Here is a 13,161-nt window from a genome sequence, read left to right as displayed (position 1 = left end):
AATCTTGGAAATGAACGTAGGCACACCCGGCCCTAACCGTTCTAGCAGTGCAACGAGACATCGTCCCCGCCGTCGCCACACTCCGCCCCGAACCCTGCCCAGCAGCTGCCCTGAGTGTCCACTCTGCTCTGACCCCCTCATCCCAGACGATCAGTCGTTCACCCATGACCACCGCTCTCCTCTCTCAGATAATCAACAGAGTGAGTCAGGGTCATGACAGGGTAATCATTAGGGTTGGGTCAAGCAAAACAGAAGAAGGTTTCTGTAACAGAAGAAGTGGATGTTAATAAGTGGTTGAGTAATAACTAGTGTGCTGCTAGTCTATGGAGATTGCAGAGTGAACCTGGGCTTGTTATAGTCTGTGTGTGGTGTGTGTGTGTGTGTGGTGTGTGTGTGGTGTTGGTGTGTGTGTGTGTGTGTGTGTGTGTGTGTGTGTGTGTGTGTGTGTGTGTACTGTGTGTAGTGTGTACTGTGTGTACGTGTGTGTGTACGTGTGTGTACGGTGTGTACGTTGTGTGTACGGTGTGTACTTGGTACTGTGTGTGTACGTGTGGTACGTGTGTGTTACGTGTGCGTGCGTGCGTCTGACCCCAGCATTTAGTCCAGTCCAGGATTAACCCAATCCTCTTGTCTCGGAGGACCAGCCGGCGGGGCAGTCCATCGAGTTTCAAATCAAATCAAATTATTTATAGCCCTTTAGTGTTTAGTCTGGATTAGCGTGAAGTTTACTGGCATATGTTATCTTGGGGTCAAAGGTTAGACGATTGGCTGCTGCTGACACTTCCAGTGGTATTCATCTTCTTATCACACTGTATCTGATATCATTAGTGTGGACTTGTAAAGGAGAACATACTGCACATATTATGTCCTGTACTCGTGTCTGTAGCCTAGCTGTGTTACCGTGTCCCTCTGTCTGTCCTCCCTAGGGATTCACAGCTAGATTACCACAGATGAGGACTTAATCTTTCGTGTGTGGTGTGTGTCAATGACCCCCAAGCTCATTCTCCATCTCTTTATTCCATCGTATTCCCTCGCTCCTTGGTAGGTGGCACGATTTGACGCTTGCGAACACTCCAGTGGCTTTCAATTGGATTTATATGTTCCCTTTGAAATCTGCAAAGGCCTCGGGCTGAACAGAGAGAGGGAGAATAGAGAGGAGAGCGCGAGAGCGAGAGATGGAGAAGGAACGCGAGAATTTGTAGTTGGTTTCTCAGGCTCTGTGCGTTCCACTCACTACCTCGCGAATCTGAGAACAGCTCACTATATCATTCACTGTTTTCTTATTTTGTCTAACCCAGGAGTGGGCTGCCGAAGGACAACGTGTCGATCTACCTCCCCACCTGCCTGAAGGTAATCCCATGCATCACTCGAATGTGTGTGTCTCTCTCTGTCTCTCTGTCTCTCTGTCTCTCTGTCTCTCTGTCTCTCTCTCTCTCTCTCTCTCTCCTCTCTCTCTCTCCTCTCTCTCTCTCTCCTCTCTCTCTCTCTCTCTCTCTCTCTCTCTCTCCTCTCTCCTCCTCTCCCTCTCTTCTCTCTTCTCTCTCTCTCTCTCTCTCTCTCTCTCTCTCTCTCCTCTCTCTCTCTCTCTCTCGCTCTCTTCTCTCTCTCTCCTCTCTCTCTCTCTCTCTCTCTCTCTCTCTCTCTCTTCTCTCTCTCTCTCTCTCTCTCTCTCTCTCTCTCTCTCTCCCTCTCTCTCTTCTCTCTCTCTCTCCTCTCTCTCTCTCTCGCTTTCTCCTCTCTAATGTGTGTGCGCGTGAGTTTTTTCCTCGCTACTATCAGGTGTCGAGGCCATTGTTCAAGCTGGCTGAACTGAACCAGACTGAATTCTGTGATTCACTTTTCTACACAGCCGTGTTCAAAGCAAACAAATCCCATGTGCGTTTTCTATGTTTGACTAGACTTAAAACCATTAGGCAAGTCGGTTATTTCTGTCTCTTGTGTGTCTCTCTTTCTCTCACTCTTTTTTCTTTTCCCACCCTCTTATCTCTCTGTTCCTACACTACATATCCGCCGCTGTGTCCTTAAACAGTTCCTAAAGTTATTCTTCTGCACTCTGTGTTGAACAGACCTGGCTAACGGCTATACGGCTGATAGGAGTTAATGGAGTTCTTTGGTTTAATACAGAAGTGAGTGTTTATCAGTGGTCTCTGGGGCTTTGCTGAGGGGAAATGGTGAAATGTGTTTGAAATTCCTGGTGCTTCTGCTCTTTCTGCGCCGGCTCATAAAAGCCAGGGGAAAGGTTACTGCAAATGTCACTCAGTGTTGGGCTGATGAGCAAGGCTCTCACTCCCTCCACCCTCCATCTTCCCCCCTCTGCCCTGCACCCCATCTCCCCAGGCACATGGCCCTCTCTCCCTGCATTTTCCCGCACCCCAACCCTCATAGCCCCCACCAGCTCTTTTGACAAGAGACACAGACCAGTGGTTCCCTCCTCATCCTCTGACATGGTGTACCCGCTCCTCCATCTCCCTCTGCCCAGCCTTGTCCCTCTGAGGCAGCCCTCCACCCCTCTCCTGTCAACCCCTCTCCTCTTCCAAACACCCCCAGCTATCGTCTTGTCATGGAGGTCACACACCTGTCACTACGTGTAAACAGGAACTGAATAATTCACCAGGTATGATGGTTGACTGGATCAGCTGAGAACCCTCATGATGATCACAGATCCATCCTAGATTATCTCTGGCTAGATCCACTCACAATATCAAGCTAATGACCCACTTTGAGTCACAGGACTTCCTGGATGGTTGGGCGTCCTAAACCTGTGAGATGCCTGTTTCCTGTAAGATATCCATCCATAATATATTCCTCACTCATGGCATCATATCCAAAGCCCTCTAACTGATTACTAGGGTTTCATCGCCACTGCTTTTCACTGTCATATTACCTAGAAGAGAAACTGTTTCTCTCGCCTTTGATATTGTTTTCTCTTCAGGATCTTTTAACCAAACTGTTGATGGTTAACCTAAAGCAGAAAACCCTTTACGGTGGGTTAATGTAGTGTTAGAGAGAGAGAGAGCGAGAGAGAGAGAGAGGGAGAGGTATCTGAGCAGGCGAATGAGAGACATCAGAGTGCCAGGAGGCGGTGTACTTTCCTGCTGCTCAAGTGATTGGGTATCTGTCCTTATCGCCACGCCGGCAGGTGGCTGAGGCCCACTCTACTCCTTCTGAAAGGATGCACAATTACATAGCTGCTGCCGCGGCGACCACAGCTCGCCCATTACCCCCCACACCCCAGCACCCTGCTAGCCAATCACAGCTCAGGAGTCCTGTTATGGCCCCTACTGCACCAAACACCTGCACAGACCCTGATAAGAATCCTGCTGCCCCTATGTCTGTCTCCCACTCTGAGACCAGGCAGGGGAAAGAAAGGCCTTAAACTGGAGTGGAAGAGCTGAGAAGGACTACATGGTCTTTCATTGATTGCTTTTCAAATGTAATGGTTTATGTGTATTCTTTATAGTGCGGATCAAAACCATATGAGCATCTTAAGGCAGCCCGTGAAGGCTTTGGGGGGTGATTATTCTGCCGTGTGTGTGGGTAGGTGGGTTGGTGGGCGCGTATGTTTTGGTTGTATAAATCCATAAAGCAAGATGGCGGTCCAGCCTAGCCTGGGTGTGTGTACTCTGTTGGAATGATGTCTCGCATGTACAATCCTCCTTCTGTTTCATCGCCGGTCTTTGTAATTACACACGAGGAATGAGAGGAGAGGTAGCCAAGCCAGCGCTTTGAGGAAGGGGAGAAAAGACAACAGAGATCAGAAAGCCTCCTCACAAAGACATGCCAATTTGCAGCTTGCAGCTGTTTCTCTTCTGAGAGCATGTGGATAGGCTGTTTTCTCTCCCCTCGTCCAGACAGCTAGGGATTGTTTCTAGGACATCTCTCGCTAGCCGGGGCTGGCTGCTGATTGGGGGGCTGGTGTTTTGGCAGGGGACGAGGATGACACTTCTGTTGTCTTCACTTCTACAGCGTCGTCTGTCTGTCAGCTGGGCGGAGCGCTGTTGTTGTGAGCCGTTAACAGGTGTTTCAGACACCGACGTGATAAGGGAGAAGCATAGAAATAGAGAGAGACAGAAGATATCTACACAGCCGCCTCCACTGCTGGGCTGTCAGATGTCCTGTACTGTGTCAAGACAGGCTTTACTGTAGTGTGGAAGAAACATGTCCGCTCAGGAACTGATAACATATGTGTGATTATGTGTTTGACATTGAATTGTGTACACTGTGTGTGTACGTGTGTGCATCTGTGTAGTTGTTTGTTTCCTGGCTCGGCCCCCTCCATTTGTCCAAGCCAGACTCTCACCTTTGTTCAGCTGCATATGCTGTTGGAGGTGAAACCAAAATGAGCCTAATCAATCTATCTGGCGTCCATAAGGCACGGCACTGCTCGTTTCAAACTAAGTCCCCCAGATGTGCTTCTGTAGATTAATCTCGGCGCTCACGAGCAATTATTCTGCCAGCGACGCTGAGACATGAGGCTTATTTGAAACAATTAGAGCCCAGTTCGGTCAAAATGAACTCGTTCATTTTCCAACCTCGGTCGGTGATTGCGAGCGAAGGCATTTTAAAGAGCTGTAGTCACGTAATTGGTTTCCTACCGCCGCAGCATGTCCTTCAAGCATGTCATAAATACATGAGGTGTGACCAGACAAGACACTTGACACGGTTTACAGTTGATGAGGCTGGTATTGATTTACATGTCGTTATTTCAGGTTTCAGTTTGGACACTGATGGCTGAGGTTTAGCTGTGGACAACTGTCAACTAACCATCCAACTGCTGCAATGAATTTCTTGGCAAACAAACTGGAATTTGAATTGACAAAAAGTTTCGATTTGTGGGTTATCATCAAGTCTCCTCCCAAATATGTAGGACATGTAGTACTGTGGTGGAAGAATGTGGAGTATTCCACAACAGTACTGTGCTGGTTGATTGTTCCCAGGGTTATACTGTAGTAAGTCTGTAGGAATACAGTAAACCTCCTTCCATCTCCTGGTACCANTTCCACAACAGTACTGTGCTGGTTGATTGTTCCCAGGGTTATACTGTAGTAAGTCTGTAGGAATACAGTAAACCTCCTTCCATCTCCTGGTACCACATTGGGCCCAGTTAAAGGAACCTTCAGAGCAGCACTAAGGCCACAGTAGACTAGGTGAAGAGAACAAGGCCCGGTGTCTCTGGCTTGCCTTGCCTTGCTAGCTTCATGTAGAGTTGYAAAAGTGAAGAAAACCCCACTCAGCCRGCAGCTAGGACTTAACAAGAACAAAGCTTTGCCTTTTTATYGCAAYTACAGATTTCCATTAAGACTTATAATTGGCCGTAGATGTACGCCTAAGAGAGGGATTCAAATTGAGTGTTAAACGGAAAGGGGGGGAAACAAAGAGCCTGGAAATGGGGTGAGATTTAAGAAGAGAGACAAATGGGCATGGAGACTAATAATCAGTGAGTCATTTCGGGACAAAGGCAAGGTATCTGTGCCTTCAGGTTCTTTCAGTCGGCTCCGGGTTTAGAACCTTTCTGAAACAAACAGCAGACGCCACGACAGCAACAAACGGTGTTCCCTCGTTTCCTATGCCATTTAAGCTATACAAATACCTATCTATTGTAAGCTATGCAATAGATAGGTATTTGTGCTTCTTAGCGACTCAAATCAAGTCCAATCAAAGTCTATTTGTCATATGCGCCGAATACAACAGGTGTAGACCTTACAGTGAAATGCTTACTTACAGGCCCTAACCAACAGTGCAATTTTTAAGTAAAAAAAAAAGGTATTCTGTCCCATTTACTGTGATTCATTACCAGAAGGTCATATAGCCCATCTAAATAAACACTTTGAATATGCTTTCTTCTCGCACGCAGAATGCTATGGCAATGTGTGTAATTGTTCATTAATTTTGAAGTACTTTTCTCCCGTTTGTTTCCTTAGTGTTCTGAGATCACTTGCAAAGAATGGCACAGAGGTTGGACTTAGTCATTATTGTCTTGTTCATATCCTTTGATGTCTGAAGTCTATGTGTACAGTATGTGTGTGTGTGCGCATGTGTTAGTTATGCGTGGGTTGACTTATAAGCCACAGTCCCTACGGTTATATCTGCTGGCGGACAGGTTTAGGGTCATTACATATTGTGTAGATGAAGGGCGGGTGGATGAAGGGCAGGTGGGTGGCGGGCGGTTTGAATAAATGTATAATTCTGGTGCAATTTATATCTATTGGCTACATTGAGGTTTTTCTTTAATCATTTTATACTATCATGCATTAGTGCATTAGCCTAGAGGTCTAACTGTACGCGCGCCAAATAGCCTACATGTCAATCGCCAAATGCTTTTGGGAACGGGTAAAAAAAGCTAACGTCAATCCAAGGAGGCAAAAAGGACAATGTTGGAGTATAATTCAATAAACTGCAAAATGGAGAGTTGAAAATAAAGAGAAGGGAGGGTCAGAAAAGTAATGTTTGGGGAAGATTTGGTGAAGTGTCAAAAGACGATGATGGCAGTACTGGCTATGTTCTGTGTGGTGATTGTGAGGCGCTATACAAATTCCACTGTCACAAGACGGGACTTCAAATAGGGGTATGGAATGTCAAGGGAATTGTAGCCTACTGTTCAGATGGGATAAATGGAAACTGAATTCTGGACACTGACTCTATGTCCATAACCTCTCACATAGCCTTAATATTAACTCCTGCAGAATTAAGCATTTCTTGCAGTAAAATGACACACCAAATGTAGGCAACATTTTTACTAAATATGATTTCTTTCTTTCAGCATCTTGAGACAATGCGAATGCTCAGTTAGATACGATCTGTAGAGGTGCTCTCTTTATCAGCATCATAAAAGCTGATAGTATTTCAACCACATAAAAGAGGCATTCAAGCCGAACTGAAATCTTATCAGAATGTCGTTTTCACAGCCTTCTATTTCCTTACAACACTTCAAGCTGATGTCATTTGGACGTTTTGCACAGAAAATCATTTTGCCCGGGGCCCTAACCGTATTTGCTCTGTGAAAGAAGATGACAGAGAGAACTTTACAGAGAGAACTTTTTTCCTTTTATCGATTTATGACATTATTCTGGTGAGCAGGGGTTGATTTAGTCTTCTAGGGCAGGTGTTCTGTGCACCCCGTCTATTTCTATGGCCACAAGCACTGTTCATGACACAAACTGTTCACTCCCCCTCTTGTTGGCGGAGAGAATATTTAGCAGGTTTAAAGCATATTTCCTGCAATTCTACACATTTTGCCACGGGGTGCAGAAAACATTTTTCCGTTTTAAAGCTCATTTTCTTGCAATACATTGTGCCATGTCTAATGTGTATTCGTGTGATTCAAACATTATAACAAAATCTATGGGCAAAGTAAAAAACGTTAGCTGACATGGGCTAGTTGATCTGGACATTTCTGACAAGTTATAAATAGCTCTCTAATGTATGCGATGACTGACATGACAAGAGGGAAACTGATGATGTACTACCCAGTTTCAAAATTGCTCCTTGTACAATCTACTATTACAACTTTCAAGAGTATGTTGAAAGCCGGACTGACCCCACAGTGGATGCCAAACTGTGGGGTGCGTCCCTGAGGAGGGGTGCATGTATCTAACTATTGAAAAGTTGACTAACAAATAGCCTACCAAAATGTTGGATATTATAAGCAGAAACATATCTAAATCAGCCCCCAAAATATACAACAACAAAAACCTTCACTTTATTGCATATAGTTGGGCGGTTAATAGCAATTGCGGGTGTTTGCGGGTGGACAAACAGCTGACCCGCGCACCACTAGTGTGTGTCTGTGACTCTTTACTCTTTCTCTCTCTCTCACTTCTCTCTCATCAGCGTAGAGATATATTTAGCAAGCGACCTCCTCCTCATACTTATTTTCACCAACCTCAAATCCTACTCGTCCTCCAATCGGGGACCCTCGGCTGGCCCACCGTGGCTAATCAGTCTATAATGAGATGTCACAGTTGGCATGACGGCAGAGTGATGGTCGGCCGCTCAGCCTGAAATGTATTCATGTAAAAAAAACACGAAGCAGTTAATGCCACTTCCACAAATGACTCAATTTGCTGAGGAAATGAACCTAATCTGAGCTCCTGTCAATCCTACAGGGATTCCCAATCCCTGGGTCTGGGAGTGTAGCCAATCTGTATGAGTAGCACATTTATCGTTCCTATCCATTAAATTTGTGCGATGGGCTCCTGCTAAACATAATCCATCATCAAGTAGTAGACTCTGTGAAACGTATTTTGAATTCGTTTTGACACACCAATAATGTGTGCAATGTATGATGGTAATGATGGTTAGGTAATGATGATATAAGCTATACGCTAACCATTTCCTTTATGAATGTTAAAGTTGTGTATGCACATTACCTCTGGTGACTTGGAGGCCCTTTAAAGGTGCTACACATAGGATTTGATAGAATTTTTGCATTGTCATTTCAGAAAATGTCCATAATATTATACCAGCTTCTAACAGCTTGTAAAAACAATATATTTTGTTACTGAAAATATATTTAACAGCGATTTTAGATGGTATAATGATTCCCTACACTGCACAGTGCTTGTTTTCTCACATAAACTGAAATTTAGCGAATAGTGTAGAATTTTAGCAGCCAGGAAAGGACAGACTAGATAACACAGACACCAAGTCAGAACAGCTTTCCTAGTTTGACAACCGATGTTGCTCCAGCTTGAGACATCAATAGGCGAATGTCACAGCCAAACACTGGCAGGCAAGTAATACTGTGAAACACGATCATTCCGCTATTAGCACCTGATATGGACATTTTCTGAAACTAAAATGCTAATTAAAATTGTTAAAAATCCTACGTGTAGTACCTTTAAAAAGCACCACTATTTTATACTTATAGGCATCTGCTCCTGCCTGGAGGTAGGGCCCGTCACTATCTCTCAAAAAGGGGGAGAGCAGATAAGAAACTGCAGGAATACTTACTTAAAATTCTTGCCCTCAAAAAAGGAAAGAAACATTTCTTTTTCTGAGGTTGTTTTTCTGTTTATCGACACGCTGAATTTCCGTGTACAGCTGCCTCTACAGAGCTATAGCCAGCCGTGGGCGCCCTTCTGCATAGATTAATGCATTTGATATGTCCTCCTCCTCCTATTTTCCTCCTGGTTTAGTGCTAGAAATCATAACTGTCTACTCTCCGTGGCTGGGGCTCTGCTCTCCCCTCATGGAGCTGAGCAGGGGGGGGGAGCTCATGGAGCTGTGCAGGGGGGAGCTGGGCAATTTGTTTCTGGATGGCTCCAGGCTTATCGGCTCTGCTCGACAGATGGGCCGCGTGCCTGCCTTCTCTCCTCTCCTCAGGTTCGTTGGGGGTAGGCGCGCGCTGCTCTCTTTGCTGCGCCTGACAAAACTCATTACAGGTGCTCCCCGGGAGAGACGATGTCTCCACGAGGTCCCGTTACCCTTGCCGAATCCCGCGTCGCCGCGGAGTGCCGCCGACCCGTAGCCAAAGAGACAAAACCCATTTGGGAGTTTCAGTATGGTTGAGTGATTCTGGACTCACATTCTCAAGGCTCACAGGTTACAGACACATAGTGAGGGAAGGCCTCGTCTACAACGACAAAACACCACTGAACAACTGGCAGATATGATGAAGAGGATTCTGAGGATTTCTACTAAGTAAAAGCCGCATTTAACAAAGAAGTTAATAAGGCGCCGATACATTTAAAAAAATATATATATTATTTAACCTTTATTTAATTAGGCAAGTCAGTTAAGAACAAATTCTTATTTACAGTGATGGCCTTCACGGTATGCTTCATATAGGCTATTCATTCATCTAATGATATTTTCCATCAATAAATGTTCAAATCAACGGCTTCGCGAAACATGAACTGACTATATCTCTGGGTCGTGTTTGAAGAGACCTGCCTGCGTTTCTCCTCGTAATTGAATTTAAGCTATAACCTTGTGGTTAGTCAATAGCAGCAACACAAGCAGAAGCTGATGTTTGCGTGTGATAACGCCAACGTGGCAGAGCGGCAGCGTCTCAGGCCAGGGGCTGTTATTGATCCTATTTAAACTGCTGTCTCGCTTCATCTTTTATTCATTGGCTTTGGTTCATTTACTTATGCACCTTAAAACATGGAGTAATGCTGAGCAGCCCGAGGTGTTGTTTTACTCTGATTCTCCACTCTTCTGCTCTTATCATCCCTTCTGCTCAGGGCTTCTCAGATTCTCAGATAGGGAAGATTGTAATGGGATGAAGACTGTGTGATGTCTATTTATAAAGCATAGCATTTTTTTTTTCACCTTTATTTAACCAGGTAGGCAAGTTGAGACAAGTTCTCATTTACAACTGCGACCTGGCCAAGATAAAGCAAAGCAGTGTGACACAAACAACAACACAGAGTTACACATGGAACAAACAAACATACAGTCAATAACACAATAGAAAAAAATGTCTATATACGGTGTGTGCAAACGAGGTAAGATAAGGGAGGTAAGGCAATAAATAAGCCATAGTGACGAAGTAATTACAATTTAGCAATTAAACACTGGAGTGGTAGATGTGCAGAAGATGAATGTGCAAGTAGAGATACTGGGGTGCAAAGGAGCAAAAATAAATAAATAACAGTATGGGAATGGTGTAGTTGGATGGGCAATTTACAGATGGGCTATGTACAGGTGCAGTGATCTGTGAGCTGCTCTGACAGCTGGTGCTTAAACTTAGTGAGGGAGATATGAGTCGTTCCAGTCATTGGCAGCAGAGAACTGGAAGGAAAGGCGGCCAAAGAGGAATTGGCTTTGGTTGTGACCAGTGAAATATACCTACTGGAGCGCGTGCTACGGGTGGGTGTTGCTATGGTGACCAGTGAGCTGAGATAAGGCGGGGCTTTACCTAGCAAAGACTTATAGATGACCTGGAGCCAGTGAGTTTGGCGATGAATAGGAAGCGAGGGCCAGCCAACGAGAGCATACAGGTCGCAGTGATGCGTAGTATATGGGGCTTTGGTGACAAAACAGATGGCACTGTGATAGACTGCATCCAATTTGCTGAGTAGAGTGTTGGAGGCTATTTTGTAAATGACATCGCCGAAGTCAAGGATCGGTAGGATAGTCAGTTTTACGAGGGTATGTTTTACAGCATGAGTGAAGGATGCTTTGTTGCGAAACAGGAAGCCGATTCTAGATTTAATTTTGGATTGGAGATGCTTAATGTGAGTCTGGAAGGAGAGTTTACAGTCTAACCAGACACATAGAATATGTGGACATCTACAAATAACTAAGTCAGAACTGTCCAGAGTAGTGAGGCTGGATGGGCGGGCAGGTGCTGGTAGCGATCGGTTGAAGAGCATGCATTTAGTTTAACTTGCATTTAAGAGCAGTTGGAGGCCACGGAAGGAGAGTTGTATGGCATTGAAGCTCGTCTGGAGGTTAGTTAACACAGTGTCCAAAGAAGGGCCAGAAGTATACAGAATGGTATCGTCTGCGTAGAGGTTGATCAGATAATCACCAGCAGCAAGAGCGACATCATTGATGTATACAGAGAAGAGAGTCGGCCCGAGAATTGAACCCTGTGGCACCCCCATAGAGACTGTCAGAGGTCCGGACAACAGGCCCTCCGATTTGACACACTGACCTCTGTCTGAGAAGTAGTTGGTGAACCAGGCGAGGCGGTCATTTGAGAAACCAAGGGAATCTGTAATTGCTGTTGGGGAATATAGTATTTCTTTAAACACTGTGGCACTAAGGTTTTGTTTATCCTGTCTTTATTGGGGTTTCTTATGAGGACCATGACCATGTTGGGTGACATTTTATTATGATCGTCTGGGTAGTCCACCTGTAGATTCTCTACAGATGGTCATACTATCAACAAACTACACAGGTGTATAAAATCGAGCTCACAGCCATGCAATCTCCATAGACAAACATTGGCAGTAGAATGGCCCGTACTGAAGAGATAAATTACGTTCAGCGTGGCACCATCATAGGATGTTTGTCAAATTTCTGCCCTGCTAGTGCTGTCCCGGTCAACTGTAACTGCTGTTATTGTGAAGTGGAAACGTCCAGGAGCAACAACGGCACAGCCGTGAAGTGGTAGGCCACACAAGCTCACAGAACGGGACCGCCGAGTGCTGAAGCGCATAGCACATAAAAATTGTCTGTCCTCGGTTGAAACACTCCCTACCCAGTTCCAAACTGCCTCTGGAAGCAACATCAGCACAAGAACTGTTCATTGGGAGCTTCCTGAAATTAATTTCCATGGCTGAGCAGACGCACACAAGCCTAAGATCACCATGCGCAATGCCAAGTGTCAGCTGGAGTAATGTAAAGCTCGCCGCCATTGGACTCTGGAGCAGTGGAAACGCGTTATCTAGAGTGATGAATCACGCTTCACCATCTGGCAGTCCGATGGATGAATCTGGGTTTGGTGTATGCCAGGAGAACGCTACCTTCCCCAATGCATAGTGACAAATGTAAAGTTTGGTGGATGGTCTGGGGCTGTTTTTCATGATTCGGGCTAGGCCCCTTAGTTCCAGTGAAGGGAAATCTTAACGCTACGGCATACAATGTCATTCTAGACGATTCTGTGCTTCCAACTTTGTTGCAACAGTTTGGGGAAGGACCTTTCCTGTTTTAGCATGACAATTCCCTCATTGCTCAAAGCGAGGTCCATACAGAAATGGTCTGGCGATATCATTGTGGAAGAACTTGACTGGCCTTGCCAGAACCCTGACCTCAACCCCATCAAACACCTTTGGGAGGGATTGGAACGCATATGGCGAGCCAAGCCTAATCGCCCAACATCAGTGCCCGACCTCACTAAAGCTCTTGTGGCTGAATGGAAGCAAGTGACCGCAGCAATGTTCCAACATCTAGTGGAAAGCCTTCCCAGAAGAGTGGAGGCTGTTATAGCAGCAAAGGGAGGACCAACTCCATATTAATGAGATGTTCGACGAGTAGATGTCCACATACTTTTGACCATGTAGTGTATCTGTTGATAAGAAACTACTTGCTAAGGTTAAGGTCAGGATAAGGGTTAAGGTTAGGGTTAGTGCCCAGGGTTAGGGTTAATAGATAGTTGGTTGAAATGTTACGTTTTTCTTCTTGAGCGGATGGTCAGAGGGCCGGAATATAATTACAAATAACTTGTAGACTGCAAATTGACTGCAAGAAGCCCAAACAGATATAATA

At 45.3% G+C, this 13,161-nt stretch overlaps 1 protein-coding gene across 1 annotated transcript in view; it reads left to right on the top strand.

The window, feature by feature from the left end:
* Nucleotides 1-13,161, top strand: part of LOC111972852 (zinc finger protein 385C) — a 121,860-nt gene that overhangs the window by 65,974 nt on the left and 42,725 nt on the right.

This window comes from Salvelinus sp. IW2-2015, linkage group LG2 (assembly GCF_002910315.2).
Source record: "Salvelinus sp. IW2-2015 linkage group LG2, ASM291031v2, whole genome shotgun sequence".
Lineage (NCBI taxonomy): Eukaryota > Metazoa > Chordata > Actinopteri > Salmoniformes > Salmonidae > Salvelinus > Salvelinus sp. IW2-2015.
This window is presented reverse-complemented; position numbering and strand designations above follow the sequence as displayed.